This window comes from Clytia hemisphaerica, unplaced genomic scaffold (genome assembly GCF_902728285.1).
Source record: "Clytia hemisphaerica strain Z4C2 unplaced genomic scaffold, Clytia hemisphaerica genome assembly, whole genome shotgun sequence".
Lineage (NCBI taxonomy): Eukaryota > Metazoa > Cnidaria > Hydrozoa > Leptothecata > Clytiidae > Clytia > Clytia hemisphaerica.
In genome coordinates this window covers 417,391-434,694 of record NW_027104262.1, presented here as the reverse complement: position 1 = coordinate 434,694, position 17,304 = coordinate 417,391, and the positions used below count along the sequence as shown (strand labels likewise).

At 35.2% G+C, this 17,304-nt stretch overlaps 1 long non-coding RNA gene across 1 annotated transcript; it reads left to right on the top strand.

Annotated features, from left to right (window-relative positions):
• Positions 1 to 12,193: 12,193 nt before the first annotated feature.
• Positions 12,194 to 14,893, top strand: LOC136816654 (uncharacterized). The gene is made up of 3 exons (XR_010847954.1): positions 12,194 to 12,316; positions 13,928 to 14,028; positions 14,360 to 14,893. It is a non-coding gene; the product is annotated as an uncharacterized lncRNA (long non-coding RNA).
• Positions 14,894 to 17,304: the final 2,411 nt, after the last annotated feature.

Below are 17,304 nucleotides of genomic sequence, written 5' to 3'. Positions count from 1 at the left end.
ATATGTACAAGCCAATTAGTAAATATACTTACTAAACACGTATAATCCCATGAGCTCTGGTGCGGTATAAAAATGTTTTCTATATTTCAGGTTATCTGGTTCTCAATCTCAAATCAGTTTTCATTCACTCTGATTTGTCTATGTAAAATTTGTACCTCACTCTTCTCTCATCAAAGTTCAACTAACAGAAAAGGCAACAAAAACAACCACAGAAAATGCAAAAGCGAGAGAAGAGAAAGTCCCAAGGGACGGACGCAACAAAACAAAGACAAGCAAATGGGAATGCGTGTATATATAATTACCCTATAATTATAATAAATAATGGCATTTACATAGCCCCTCACAAAAATTTTAATTTTTGTAACCTTCAAAACATAAATAAATTCCTAAATAAATTTTTAATAATTTTTGATTTTCATTAAATACTATATTTTTGTAGTAAAACTATTTTGTTCAAAGGTCTAAGTAATTTTGACTTGTTTGCCAGTTCAATTTCAACAGTTCTCGTGAGCCCAGTCCCAGGGATGAGCTTTGTTACTTTCGCTAAACACCATTCATTTCTAGGTTTCTCATCCTTTAGCAAAACAACATCATTAATACTAATGGCATCTTTCAGTTCCTTATGCCATTTACTTCGTTCTTGTAAAGAATTTAAGTATTCCTTACGCCAGCGCTCCCAAAACTCATTAACAAGATGCTGGACACGACGCCAATATTTACGACAATATAAATCGACATCACTAAATGAGCCAGGAAGGGGGTATACAACTTTCGATTTGTGAGTTAGTAGAGTCATTGGCGATATTGGAGTGAGGCTGGTTGAATCGTTTAAGCATTCGACGCTTAATGGTCTTGAGTTGATTACGTTTTCGACCTCGGTGATGAGTGTGTGGAACGATTCTTCATGAAGAATTTCGCCATGTTTGATCAACATTCCGGACAAGATATTTCGGGCTGTCCGGATTTGTCGTTCCCAAACTCCTCCATAGTTGCTGGAACTAGGTGGATTTCTCTTCCAGACGACCCAGTCACCGTTGTGTTTTGATAGAAAATCGGCAATTTTTGAGTGATCCATATTCATAAATTCTCTGTAAAGCTGTTTATCAGCGCCGACAAAATTAGTCCCATTGTCGGATCTTATCATTCTAATATTTCCCCGTCGAGCAACTAATCGTCGGAGAGATAAGATAAATGAATCGGTTTCCATGCTGTGGATTCCTTCGATATGAACAGCTCGAGATGCAAGACAGGTGAATAGAACGCAGTAACGTTTGACTAGTGATCTTCTCACCTTTATGTAGAATGGACCAAAGACGTCGAGGCCAGTGTAGGTAAACGGTGGAGCGGCTTCAATTCTGTCGATTGGAAGATCGCTCATTCTTTGTTGAATTGTAGCCCCTCGTAGGTGCCTGCACACGACGCATTGATGGATGACGTGTCGAACCATTGAATTGATATTGATGATCCACAGGCCATTGGTGCGAATCTCATTGATCGTCATACCTCGTCCTGAGTGAAATGTGTTGTTGTGATGGAAACGTACCAAAGGCTTTGTGATGACACTGTCCTTTGGAAGAATTATGGGATGTTTGATTTCGAAGTCCATGTTGGAACGTTGAAGTCGGCCACCAACTCGAAGAAGACCGTCTTTGTGGATGAATGGGTTGAGCTTGACGAGATTATCGTTCAGTTTGATATTTTCGTCGTTCTTGAGGCGTTGTACTGTGTTGGCGAAGTATGATCGTTGAACTTCCTGGAAGATCGTCACTTGGGCAAACTTTAACTCTTCGACTGTTAGGGGTTGCATCGTTGGCTGTTGACCTCTCAGAACCATGGAGTGCGTCTTTGATTTCTTGCAGAAGTTGTTGATGTAGCGTAAGACGAATGCTGTAACACGAATGATTTTAATCCAAGACGACATTCTACCTATGGCTGATAAGAGAACGTTAGTTTCTACAGCTGCTGTAGCTGCACAAGTCAGAGTATCACTACTCTTGACGATCTCAGGATCGTCGTCATTGACAACGAACTTTGTTTTCGTGACATCATCACTAAGTGGCTGCCAAAGGAATTGAGGTCCTTTAAGCCACATATTGATGCGTTCTGTGTCGTCTTGTCGTAGTACTCTTGATCCAACGTCAGCTGGATTGTCTTCTGAGTTTACATATCTCCAACTGGTTGACGTCGCTCGGTCTTTGATGAACGTCACTCTGTTTGAAACGAACATCTTGAACTTCTTGGTGTCATTGTTTAGGTAGCCCAGCACTACCTTGCTATCTGTCCAATATACTTCACGTTGAATGGGAATCTCGAGCTCTGTGGGCAGTTTGCTACCCAGTTTTGCGGAAAGAGCAGCGGCCATAAGCTCGAGACGTGGCATTGTGATCGTTTTCTTGATCGGATTCACTCTTGACCGTCCATGAACGAAGGAGCAGTGGATATTGCCATCTGGATCTAACAGGCGAATGAAGGTGCAATATCCATGTCCAGTTTCAGAAGCATCTGAAAAGTGGTGCAAGCTAGCTTCTTCTACAAGGAAGCCTACTGGGTGAAAGCATCTTGGAATGTTGATGGTTTGGAGCGACAGAATCGTTTCTGTTGCTTTACTTACTCTTTGTTGCAGTTCGTTTGCGAAGTCTTCATCCCAACCGAAGTTTTCGGAACAAAGACTTTGGAGTAGCCTTTTGCTTTCGAGGAGGAATGGAGCAGCCATTCCTAAGGGATCATAGACTTGGTGGATAATGGAGAGCAAACCACGCTTGGTTGATGGTATGTCGAAGGTCTTCGTTCGGAGGCTAAGAGTATCTTCAGAGATGTTCCATTGAACACCAAGTGCATGGTCGTTTGGTAGGACATCTAAGCATTCTTGAAGTTCTTTGACGCGGTGGTTTTCAGGGATGGCTTCGATGACGTCTCGTGAGTTGCTGATGACTTTTGTTAAGTTGAAACCACCATCTTGACACATTGAACGCACGTTCTGAACGAGCTCTATCGTTTCCGAGGGTTCTTCTGTTGATTTTAGCATGTCGTCGACGTAGAAGCTTTTTCTGAGGGTGTCGGACGCTTCTTGACCATACTTTGATTCGCCTTCGGAAGCAGCCTTTCTTAAAGCGAAGTTAGCACAACTGGGTGATGAAGTGCTACCAAATGTATGGACGCACATCTCGTATTCTTGGACAACGTTTCGAGAATCTCCATCCTCCCACCAAAGGAACTGAAGGTAACGGCGTTGATTCTCTGGGACTTGAACTTGGTAAAACATACTTTCGATGTCGGCCATAGTTGCAATAGTGTGTTGGCGAAATCTGGTGAGAACGCCAAGAAGTTGGTTGGTTAAGTCTGGTCCTTGAATGAGCTCGTCGTTTAGGGATTTGTCGTGGAACTTCGAGCTGCAATCGAAGACAACGCGAATCTTTTTCTTTCTTGGGTGATAGACGCCATGATGAGGGATGAACCATTGTTCGTCATCTGGATACGACGACTGTACCTTCTGAGCATAACCTTTACTAAGCATGTTATTGATAAAGTTCACATAGTCGTTACAGAATGTATGATCTCGAGAAAATTTCTTCTTTAATAGATTAAGCCTCTTCAAAGCAAGTGATTTGTTGTTAGGCAAATTGACTTTATCATTGCGAAAAGGTAAGGGAAGAACGTAATGTCCACTTACCTTTTGACAGTTGGTGTTCATGATGCTCAGGAACTTGACGTCGTCTTGGGAGAACTCGTCACCTAATGATTTGTCGTTGACTGTTTGCTCTTCACCATAGACTGATCCAATCATTTTTTCGATCGAATGGTCAGCCACCTGCTCTTGTTTCACGAATCTATGGGTTGGTTTTCGTTCTGATTTCAAGTCGAAGTTGATACGATAACATGACGTGATGTTTGGTTTGGTGTTGTCAAGTGGACCTGCTATGCACCACCCTAGGTTTGTCTCGAAGGCATAGGGTCCTCTCTCAACTGGACTTGGGATTACGTTCGTGGGCTGAATTGCTTTGGGGCAGTTTGCACCAATTAGGATGCCAACCTTCATTGGATGATTGTCGCCAGTCTCAGACAGTTTGGTCTTTAAAGGATGGAGGTGTGGCCATCGTTGGAGCAGCTCTTTGGTGATTGGTTGTCGTTTGTCGCTCACCGAAAAATCCTTTCGACTGTAGGTCTTTGGGAGGTTTATCCAATTTTCTGGTTGATCCACACCACATACTTGAAGACCTTCAACTACTTTAGCACTGGTGACTTCTTCTCCGTTTAGAGTTTTTATATTCAATGTGGTCTTTGGGAAATTGGATCCAAGTTGTGACAACAAGTCGTTATCGATGAATGTTCCCTGACTACAATTATCAAGCAGAGCATAGGTTAACACACGATTCTGATTTAATTTGATAAAAACTGGTACGATGCACATACTAACAAGTTCATTGTTTCTAATTACGTGAATTTCTAAAGATTCTGATGGCTTTTCAGGACTAGTAGCTTCCGTTTTGAAAAGACCCTTTCTATAGCCATGAAATGATGTTGGATGCTTGCCACCACACTCTTCACATTTTCTTGGCGCTTTACACTCTTTAGCCAAGTGCCCTCGTTTAAGGCATGAAAAACAACGACCACTCTTCATTGCCCATTTCCCTTTCTCTTTACAGTCTACTTTCTTAAACTCTGGACAATTGTCTAGATCGTGACCCTCTTCACAAAATGGACATTTTGAGAAATCAGTATTAAAGGTTCTTACAGTTTTACGGTTTGATGCATTGTTGTCAGTATCGCCGTGCATCGCTTCCCTTGAATACAATGGATCGTTGGCCAACACAGTCTCTTTATCTACGAAGTCGATTAAGTCGTCGAATTTTGGTTCACGATGGAAGGAAGTTCGAATTTGATATACGTAGCGATTCCAGCGGTCCCTCATACTGATAGGAAGTTTTGTCAGTACAAGACAAATGTTGTCGGGGGTGTCGAACTTGTTGCCGATGATAAACTTGCTTTTAACCAGGAAAGAGTAGAGAGTTCGGAGTGATGCAGCGTCAGCGTTCTTGATTGGTGTTAGTTCTTGTACTTCTTTACGATACGACGCCAGTATTCTGTATGGGTCACCATATCTTTTTCGTAACAAGGTCTTTGCAGACTGGTATCCTTCTGTTGGACGAAGAAGGCTGCATCCTTTGATGAGGTCCTTTGCTTCGCCCCCAGTGAATTGGATAAGACTGGCCAGACGCCTTCTGTCTTCGTCGATCTTTGTTTCAATGACTTCCTCGAAGGTAGACATAAAGTACTCGAACTCCATTGGATCACCGTAGAAGGTATCGATGGTCAGCTCAGGGGCACTTTGCATTCTCAAAAGGCTGGATATTGTGCTGGCAAGTGTAGATTGTGTTGGTGACACTGAACTTATTGTTGATTGTGGCGAGGATTGTACAGCTTGTTGAGATGTGGGTGTTTCGGCCGGAGTCATCACGGGCTGGAATGGTGTATACGAATCGGAGGGTTGTAGCTGTGTTCGTGGTAGCTGATGATCTGTTGACAGATACGGTGAAGTTATTGTCGATCTCGGGAAAAATGTTGGCGTTGTCGAGGTGGGTGATATAGTTGTAATTGGTTGCAATTGCAGTGATATGTTCGACTGTAGCTGGTTCGGCACTGAAGATGGAGCAGTAGGTGAAGGATTCAGTGAAGTTGTGACAAGTAGGGAATGGAGCTCGTTTGGTTGGTTCATCCTTTGCGAAGAGTTTGATATGGGAATCGATGAAGTTGTGTCTGGTGTAGGATTCGATGACGTCAGAAAGTTTGTTGAATGGAAAGGTGGATTAGATGACGCCATGACTGGAGATGGGTGAAGGGATGGTTTTGTTGACGTCATGACTTGCGACGTATCGAGTGACGGGTTTGGTGACGTTGATGCTGATAAGTGATTTACTACACGAAATTCGCTTTCTTCTGATTTTAAGAACTGCCCGTATACGTTGAGCCTTGCTTGCTGGGATGCGATTTTTCGTTGAGATTCTAACTCTGTCAGTTTCGATTTGAACGATATTTCGGCTTGTAGAGCTGCCATTTTCGCTGCTTCTTGCATGTATGCATCTTTGACGGATTTACGACTGCCGCCACTACCACTGGATCTTCGACTAGAGCTACTCGAACGGTTTGAACGGCTAGAACGATGGCTCCCTTCTTGACTTGTCCTTTTCTTTGGCTGAACGCTGTCCTCGTATCGTCTGATCCACTTCAACACGTTTGTCTTTGTGTCGAACACCTTTCCGTCAAATGTATCAACAAATAGTTCATCATCATGGACGTTTTCACTTTCGTTTAAGGTTTTGATTCTCGCACAATAATTGTGGAACTCTTGTAAATCGTGATCTAAACTCGATAGCTCTGACTTGACAGTGTGGTAGTTCGTGATGTTTTCCATTAATTCGTCAAGGATTCCAATTCTTTCTTCCATGGTTTTGACCAGGGACTCGCGATTCTTTCTAACATTGTGTAACTGGTATTCTCTTCCTACAGGAGTGGGTACTGGGTTATTCCTCAAACCTTCTCTGGTGGACATTTTCGGGACGTGTTTACTGTTACCGCAGGCAGAGACAGGACGTGAAGATTTACTGAATGTTCGTGATATTCGCTAAAATATAAGGGAAAATTCTACTGAGTCACAAAGGTAATTCTACTAAGTTCCACAAAGTTAAAAAAGGGCAAAAATATATGTACAAGCCAATTAGTAAATATACTTACTAAACACGTATAATCCCATGAGCTCTGGTGCGGTATAAAAATGTCTTCTATATTTCAGGTTATCTGGTTCTCAATCTCAAATCAGTTTTCATTCACTCTGATTTGTCTATGTAAAATTTGTACCTCACTCTTCTCTCATCAAAGTTCAACTAACAGAAAAGGCAACAAAAACAACCACAGAAAATGCAAAAGCGAGAGAAGAGAAAGTCCCAAGGGACGGACGCAACAAAACAAAGACAAGCAAATGGGAATGCGTGTATATATAATTACCCTATAATTATAATAAATAATGGCATTTACAACCTAAGTACAGTCTTGACGTAGCTCTACTGTAATTGAGTTTTCAAAATTTAGAAATTTTTATTACATTTTAAGAACAGTCTTGAGGTAGCTCTCTCATGTGAAGTCGGGTTTTCAAAATTTAGAAATTTTTATTACAACCTAAGTACAGTCTTGAGGTAGCTATACTGTAAATGAGTTTTCAAAACTTAGAAATTTTTATTACATTTTAAGTACAGTCTTGAGGTAGCTCTCTCATGTGTAGTCGGGTTTTCAAAATTTAGAAATTTATATTACAACCTAAGCACAGTCTTGAGGTAGCTCTACTCTAATTGAGTTTTTAAATTTAGAAATTTTTATTACATTTTAAGTACAGTCTTGATGTAGCTCTCTCATGTGTAGTCGGGTTTTCAAAATTTAGAAATTTTTATTACATTTTAAGAACAGTTTTGAGGTAGCTATACTGTAATTGAGTTTTCAAATTTAGAAATTTTTATTACATTTTAAGTACAGTTTTGATGTAGCTCTACTGTAATTGAGTTTTCAAAACTTAGAAATTCTTACTTCATTTTAAGTACAGTCTTGATGTAGCTCTACTGTAATTCAGTTTTCAAAATTAGAAATTCTTACTTCATTTTAAGTACAGTCTTGATGTAGCTCTACTGTAATTCAGTTTTCAAAACTTAGAGATTTTTATTACATTTTAAGTACAATCTTGATGTAGCTCTCTCATGTGTAGTCGGGTTTTCAAAATTTAGAAATTTTCATTACAACCTAAGTACAACCTTGATGTAGCTCTACTATAATTCAGTTTTCAAAATTAGAAATTCTTACTTCATTTTAAGTACAGTCTTGATTTAGCACTCTCGTGTAATTCAGTTTTCAAAATTTAGAAATTTTTATAACAACTAAAGTACAGTCTTGATGTAGCTGTACTGTTGAGTTTTCAAATTTAAAAATTTTTATTACATTTTAAGTACAGTCTTGATGTAGCTCTACTGTAATTGATTTTTCAAAATTTAGAAATTTTTATTACATTTTAAGAACAGTCTTGATGTAGCTCTCTCATGTGTAGTCGGGTTTTCAAAATTTAGAAATTCTTACTTCATTTTAAGTACAGTCTGGATGTAGCACTATCATGTAATTCAGTTTTCAAAATTTTGAAATTTATATTACAGCTTAAGTACAGTCTCGATGTAGCACTCTCATTTAATTCAGTTTTCAAAATTTAGAAATTTTTATTACAACCTAAGTACAGTCTTGAGGTAGCTCTACTGTAATTGAGTTTTCAAATTTAGATATTTTTATTACATTTTAAGAACAGTCTTGATGTAGCTCTACTGTAATTCAGTTTTCAAAATTAGAAATTCTTACTTCATTTTAAGTACAGTCTTGATGTAGCACTCTCATGTAATTCAGTTTTCAAAATTTAGAAATTGACAACTAAAGTACAGTCTTGATGTAGCTTTACTGTAATTCAGTTTTCAAAATTTAGAAATTTTTATTACAACCTAAGTACAGTCTTGAGGTAGCTCTACTGTAATTGAGTTTTCAAAACTTTGAAATTTTTATAACAACTAAAGTACAGTCTTGACGTAGCTCTACTGTAATTGAGTTTTCAAAATTTAGAAATTTTTATTACATTTTAAGAACAGTCTTGAGGTAGCTCTCTCATGTGAAGTCGGGTTTTCAAAATTTAGAAATTTTTATTACAACCTAAGTACAACCTTGATGTAGCTCTACTGTAATTGAGTTTTCAAAATTTAGAAATTTTTATTACATTTTAAGTACAGTCTTGATGTAGCTCTACTGTAATTGAGTTTTCAAAATTTAGAAATTTTTATTACATTTTAAGTACAATCTTGATGTAGCTCTCTCATGTGTAGTCGGGTTTTCAAAACTTAGAAATTTTTATTACATTTTAAGAACAGTTTTGAGGTAGCTATACTGTAATTGAGTTTTCAAATTTAGAAATTTTTATTACATTTTAAGTACAGTCTTGAGGTAGCTCTACTGTAATTGAGTTTTCAAAATTTAGAAATTTTTATTACATTTTAAGTACAATCTTGATGTAGCTCTCTCATGTGTAGTCGGGTTTTCAAAATTAGAAATTCTTACTTCATTTTAAGTACAGTCTTGATTTAGCACTCTCGTGTAATTCAGTTTTCAAAATTTAGAAATTTTTATAACAACTAAAGTACAGTCTTGATGTAGCTGTACTGTTGAGTTTTCAAATTTAAAAATTTTTATTATATTTTAAGTACAGTCTTGAGGTAGCTCTACTGTAATTGAGTTTTCAAATTTAGAAATTTTTATTACATTTTAAGTACAGTATTGATGTAGCTCTACTGTAATTGATTTTTCAAAATTTAGAAATTTTTATTACATTTTAAGAACAGTCTTGATGTAGCTCTCTCATGTGTAGTCGGGTTTTCAAAATTTAGAAATTCTTACTTCATTTTAAGTACAGTCTGGATGTAGCACTATCATGTAATTCAGTTTTCAAAATTTTGAAATTTATATTACAGCTTAATTACAGTCTCGATGTAGCACTCTCATGTAATTCAGTTTTCAAAATTTAGAAATTTTTATTACAACCTAAGTACAGTCTTGAGGTAGCTCTACTGTAATTGAGTTTTCAAATTTAGAAATTTTATTACATTTTAAGTACAGTCTTGATTTAGCATTACTGTAATTCAGTTTTCAAAATTAGAAATTCTTACTTCATTTTAAGTACAGTCTTGATGTAGCTCTACTGTAATTGAGTTTTCAAGATTTAGAAATTTTTATTACATTTTAAGAACAGTCTTGATGTAGCTCTACTGTAATTCAGTTTTCAAAATTAGAAATTCTTACTTCATTTTAAGTACAGTCTTGATGTAGCACTCTCATGTAATTCAGTTTTCAAAATTTAGAAATTTTTATAACAAATAAAGTACAGTCTTGATGTAGCTTTACTGTAATTCAGTTTTCAAAATTTAAAGATTTTTATTACAACCTAAGTACAGTCTTGAGGTAGCTCTACTGTAATTGAGTTTTCAAATTTTAGAAATTTTTATTACATTTTAAGTACAGTCTTGATGTAGCTCTCTCATGTGTAGTCGGGTTTTCAAAATTTAGAAATTTTTATTACAACCTAAGTACAGTCTTGAGGTAGCTCTACTGTAATTGAGTTTTCAAATTTAGAAATTTTTATTACATTTTAAGTACAGTCTTGATGTAGCTCTCTCATGTGTAGTCGGGTTTTCAAAATTTAGAAATTTTTATTACAACCTAAGTACAGTCTTGAGGTAGCTCTACTGTAATTCAGTTTTCAAAATTAGAAATTCTTTTTTCATTTTAAGTACAGTCTTGATGTAGCTCTACTCTAATTGAGTTTTCAAAACTTAGAAATTCTTACTTCATTTTAAGTACAGTCTTGATGTAGCTCTACTGTAATTCAGTTTTCAAAATTAGAAATTCTTACTTCATTTTAAGTACAGTCTGGATGTAGCACTATCATGTAATTCAGTTTTCAGAATTTTGAAATTTATATTACAGCTTAAGTACAGTCTCGATGTAGCACTCTCATGTAATTCAGTTTTCAAAATTTTGAAATTTCTATTACAGCTTAAGTACAGTCTGGATGTAGCACTCTCGTGGAATTCAGTTGAGTTTTCATAATTTAGAAATTTTTATTACATTTTAAGTACAGTCTTGAGGTAGCTCTCTCATGTGTAGTCGGGTTTTCAAAATTTAGAAATTTTTATTACAACCTAAGTACAGTCTTGAGGTAGCTCTACTGTAATTCAGTTTTCAAAATTAGAAATTCTTACTTCATTTTAAGTACAGTCTTGAGGTAGCTCTACTGTAATTGAGTTTTCAAAATTTAGAAATTTTTATTACATTTTAAGTACAATCTTGATGTAGCTCTCTCATGTGTAGTCGGGTTTTCAAAATTAGAAATTCTTACTTCATTTTAAGTACAGTCTTGATTTAGCACTCACTGGGCGAAATCTTGTCTTTCCATTTTCGAAAGATGTCGAGAAGATCAACTTTCAACAAATTTCCAAAATTTTCGAAAGATGAAGTTTCAAATTTGTTGAAAGATATTGGAAGCTCATCTTTCGATGTCTTTCGACTTTTAGGAAGATGAACTTCTCTATTTTTCCAAGATTTGGAAAGACGAACTTACAAGTTTGTTGAATTTTGTTGAAAATTCATCTTCCAACAACTTTCTATTTTTCGAAAGACGAACTTCTCTGTATTTCAAAAGTTTTGAAATATGAACTTTCAATTTTTCAAAAAGATGTTGAAAAGTCGTTTATCGACGTCTTTCAACTTTTCGAAAGATGAACTTCTCTGTCTTTCAAAAGTTTCGAAATAGAAACTTTCAATTTTTCAAAAAGATGTTGAAAAGTCGTTTATCGACGTCTTTCAACTTTTCGAAAGATGAACTTCTCTGTCTTTCAAAAGTTTCGAAATAGAAACTTTCAATTTTTCAAAAAGATGTCTAAAACTCGTATATCGACGTCTTCCAACTTTTCGAAAGGCGAACTTTTACACTTTTACGTTTAATGTTTAATGTTTAATATTTTTTAAATACACGCTTTTTATAGGAACAATTTTAAAAGAACACGAGTTTGCTGATTTTAATGGGTTTTAATTTTAATAGATTTTAAGCCATTTTAATTTCTTAAGGAAAAAAACTAATCGTAAGAACATTTAAGCCTAAAAACCTCGAAAAATTAAGAAGTCCAGGCCGTCCAGACAGCCCAGCCTGAGCCAAAATTTTCTGGTTCTTCTTATAAAAAAAGCAAAAATTTCGACGCTCATCGTATTTCGAATCGTATTTCGACGTCTTTCAACTTCTCGAAAGATGAACTTCTCTTGGTTTTTCCATGTTGCTGAAAGAAGGACGCGCCAAAACGTTTACGAACCAAAGTCCGCACTGATGAATACCGGGGATCAAAAAGACTATCTGAAGCATAATTTTTGACGTTTAAAACACAAGAAGATACTAAAATATCTAAATTTCTTGTAAAATGAAATAGTTCTAAGTGTATTACATACACAGTTTACGGTTAAATACTGTAAATATAATATCCACATCATTGGAAGTACTTTTGCAAACCCCCGGAAAAAAACTTAGATTATTTTCGAATGTTATGATTTATGATTGCCGGCAAATTTCTTTTGAAACTGGAAGTTGTGGAGTGGAAGGCAGTGTTTGTGTGATGAGGAAGACAGCAAACCAAAGCAAGCCAAAATGCAGTGCAAATGGAAACTTTATTCTAAAGATATGAAATGGGAATCAAAAGATGCTAAGGTGAGCTCCTTGTTATATATTTCTAATCATCAACCACACTTCAATCATACTTTTTGTGTCCAGTCTTGACACAAAAAGTATGATTGAAGTGTGGTATGTGTCTGTATGACTATACATACACATGGCTACACCACAGCTTTTCAAAGCTATGGGCAGTTCCAGTTATAGTCTGTTAACCTCCAGTGGACAATGTGGATTTTCCACAACAATTTACTTTTGAAAAACTTCAGGGTATTAGCCTCCCAGGGGGAGGCACTTAGGCAAAATTGGGTATGTTTCGCTGCTGGTGACAGGGTCCCATTTTTAGGCTCCATAGCCATCAGACGGCTGACCAATTAAATCAGAAAAATTTCAAAACAAATGAACTACGCAGCTCTGCTAGTAGTAGTACTCTACCATTTTTGTTTTGATTTAATGTTGTATTTTAATGACCAACCAGCCAGGTCAATCATTCGAGAGCTATGCATGTTAGCCTCCACTGATGCAAGTTGCCCAATCTCACGGTATATGACAGGTTCCCAAAAATTTAGATTTTTGATTATTTTGGACAATCTTTAGGGTGGAAAACAGAAAATCTTTTAATTTTTCATCTACTTTTATTAATTTTTGCCACTTTTCAGGGTGAAAATGGGAAAAATTTTCAATTTTTTGTTCTGACAGAGAGTCCCAATTTTGCCAAAAATTCATATCTCACAGGGTCCACTTTTCAAACTCCAACAGCACATCCCTGCCGGCTTGAAGCAGACCCTTGAAAGTAGGTTTTCGACCGTTACAGTGACAGATAAAAAGAATATAATCAGATAAAATAATATCTGGTCCCTTTAGAACCTTTGAATTTTTCATCTTTCAATAGGAGATTACAACATTTTAGGAAATATTTTAGATAATAAATTTCTCTGACAACCCGCAAACCAATTTTAAGATTTTTGTAAGGAAATCAAATTCACATAACACACCACCAGGTACCAACTGGGATGAAGTCTTGTACTAACTGCTTGATCCCCCTGGACCAAAGCTGGTCACTTTTGTTTTAACTAGTTGTCTTTCCATTTTCAGGAGATAAAATAACAGTTGGTTGGTTGGAATGCAAGCTGTCCGATCATTTTATTTTGGAAAATTCTTATTCTGACTTCCCTGTTAGAATTAATGAAGATTTTGTCATAACATGGTTGAAGTAAAAAATGATGTAGGTCTTTTAGACCTTTTTTAGTCTAAAAACAAAGAAATGTTGACGTTTTTGTTTTTGCTATGGAACTGAAAAAGATGACATGATTAAATACACATTTTTTAATAAGCAACTCCAATTTTCTGGTCAGGCCTAGGGTTACTTAGCATTCTGGTCCATTTTCTGAAAAAATTGCTTTGAATACCCATAATATTATACCATATTTATGTGTATTGGGTCAAAGGGCTATAGTTTGCCATGGTTGGATCATCTAAAGCAGCTGTCACTTTTCGAGATAGTGGAAAATAATTGACAAATTTGAGGCCTCAAGCCTTAGCAGCCTGATTGCTTATAAAAAATGTGTAGAACAGAGAAATTACTTTTTAAACTCTGAGGTGGCAAGCTTTACAGTGTGTCAAATTTTCATAAAACTTTCATGTTTATAGGATACATTGAATGTGTGTCGACATTGAGCCATTGAAGTTTTGGGGATTTCATTGAAAATAGATTCATTTTATCCATTGAACAAGGAACAAAATACAACACGGTAAGTATTTTTTGTAATATCATCCAGTAATACAAGACTATTGATGATACTATTCCATTGTACATCAAAAGAAGCTAAAATTTTGTTACAGTACACAAAGTCTTGACCTTAGTTCAAAATATTTTTGAAAATAGGTTTTTGTAACCTTTTTTGGAACTCTTTAGAAATAGAAACAATCTGAATAATTTGTCTTACTAAAGGGTCTTTCTACTATAGTCTACTGAAAGCTGTAAATAACTTATCAACAATTTTACAAACCTCTTTTAGTTATAATACACCATTTTGTATGCCTGGATTTCAATACTGATTCAATTTCTATTTGTTTTATTAGGGTCATGACGTAAGGACAGTTACTGGCTGATTTTGAAATGCACTTGAAAAACGATGCTGCAAAACAAAAATGTATGTTGCTGCCATGCAATCAAGATATTTATATGCTTCATGTGGTAGTTCGTTTCAACTTCGAAAATAATAACTTGGTAATATTTTCATTGCAATAATTGGTTGCTGAATGATAGAAGGTATTCTTGTACTCTTTAATGCTTAATTGTAAGAGTCAATCTGTACCATCTTCAAGTGATTAACAATACTGTACCATCACGTGTTGTATATCACAATAACCTCAGTCTAATAAGTGAACAACTAAACTGAGGACTGGAGTGAGATTGTGGGTCATATTTTTGGAAAATATCACTGTAATATAATTTTATAAGACCCCCTCCCATTTTATGAATTTTTTCTGAAAAGGGCTTAAAAACCTTCATTTTCGACTACTCTAGGTCCCAAGTATATTATAAATTATGATAAAATATTGCAAAATCTAATAAAAGTGGGGGTCTGAATAACAAGGTGGAGTTTAAAAATTTTCGGTCTTGTTCAGATTTATGCTTCTTTTACTGTGTAGATTTTTCGTTGGATAATGTGTTTAAGGTTTGAAAGTATTCTTCAAAAGCATTCAAAAATATCCCAGAATATGTTAAATTGAGAAAATGGAGAGACTTTTGGTTTACCCCTGAAATTAATTTTGTCAAAATGTTGGAGTCCACAAATTTTTTTTTTAAATTACAAAGTAGGTGGGACGTTTTTTCAGACTAGGGCATTCTTGTAAAATCATCTTAATATCAGTTTTTAATAATGACTTGTACTTTATGGTTTTTCTACCCTCCCCTATAATTGAGCACAAAAGAGTTTATTTGGCATAGCTTTCATTATTCATAGTGTCATCTTTTTAGAGTGATTTGCATAATTTTTTAATTTATTATACAGTATTTTTATATTTTTCATATTTTTTACTTAATTAGTTTTTATATTTATAATACCGGCTAATACCCTCAGGCGCTTTAATCTTCCCTAAAACCCCACCGCCCATAATTTTGTTCCACCATCCGCCCATTCAAGAAACTTTTTGACTTTTTTCTAGGAGTTTTGACTTACCACTCGGATTCGAGAGTCTTGTTTTAATTATCAAAAATATATTAGAAATAGTTTTGAAACACCCGGTATATAAGTTGAACCTTTTTGACGACGATGTGAGGAATCAATTCCAGTTTCCCAAACATTGAAAGTTTGCTCTCTCTCTCTCTCTCAAACTCGCAAAGGGATCACACAATTTTTTATACTTATGTATAAGGGTATTTTAAATAGTGCAATTTACACATTATGTTTTTTTTTTTTGTGATTTAGGAGATTAAATTATTTAAAACTTTGTTAACTGAGGCTCAGCATATGCTTTATAGGCAATGTTTAATTTTTCCAAGAGATCAGTCTGGATATGCTTGTTAGCAGTATGCTTATAAAAATGTCTATAATTTAGTAGAATTGACCTCCATTGTAGAAAGCATTCCCAAAGTATTCAACGAGGATTTCGCACTTACGGGAATAGAAATTTCAATGTATCCTTTAATGTCCTTTGAAGCCCTATGGCCAATCTATTCCTTGATAGGGACTAAGATTCTAAAAACTTATAATTTAGATTAGTTATTATATTATTGAAAATGAAATTAAATTATAGAAATTACACGCATTTTTTATAAGAACCAGTAAATTCTGGCTCAGGCTGGGCTGTTCTTAATTTTTGCAATTTTCCAGGCTTAAATGTTCTTGTGATGTTCTTAGCCGCTTAGTTTCTTTACTTAGAAATCTGTTAAAATCTGTTAGAATTAGTGTTTTAATAATTTCTGAAAGCTGAGGCTCAGATTGTTCTTAAATGTTTTTAGGTTTTGGCCAAATTTCAGCCTCGTGTTCTAATAGAATTGTTCTTATACAAAACGTGTAATTTGTCATTCAGAATTATTTTATTTAGACTACTTAATTTTTTAGCAAAAAGTCATCACTACCGTACTATTTTGTTTCATATTTTCTGTTTTCTATGCTTTGTAAATATATGAATTGTTCGTTTTAATGTCACAGAAAAAATTTATCCGCACATAAACACAAATTATTTAAAAGATCTCTCATTTACTTTTGAAGACTTGTTAATGAAAGATTTCGAAAAAAGCAAAAATAATCTTCCAAAGTATTTAGAAAGTTTTGGAATATGAAATTTCAACATATTAGGAAGTTAGGAATTTAATTTTTCAAGCCTGTTTGAAAGTTTGAGAATGTGGTCTTTCAACTTTTTTGGAAAGTTGGGAAGACGATCTGGTCGAAAGATGTTGGAAGGTAAGGTGCACAACTTCCCAATCCTTGTTGAAAGACCAACTTTAAAACCTGTCGAAAGATGTCAGAATATGAAATTTCAACATATTAGGAAGTTGGGAATTTCATTTTCCCAGCCTGTTTGAAAGTTTGAGAAGGTCGTCTTTCAACTTTTTTGGAAAGATGGGAAGATGATCTGGTCGAAAGATGTTGAAAGGTAAGGTGCACATCTTTCCAATTTTTGTTGAAAGACCAACTTTCAACTCTGTCGAAAGGTGTGGAAATGTGACCTTCCTACATCTTTCCGACGATTTGAAAGACATTATTTCGCCCAGTGACTCTCGTGTAATTCAGTTTTCAAAATTTAGAAATTTTTATAACAACTAAAGTACAGTCTTGATGTAGCTGTACTGTTGAGTTTTCAAATTTAAAAATTTTTATTATATTTTAAGTACAGTCTTGAGGTAGCTCTACTGTAATTGAGTTTTCAAAATTTAGAAATTTTTATTACATTTTAAGTACAGTCTTGATGTAGCTCTACTGTAATTGATTTTTCAAAATTTAGAAATTTTTATTACATTTTAAGAACAGTCTTGATGTAGCTCTCTCATGTGTAGTCGGGTTTTCAAAATTTAGAAA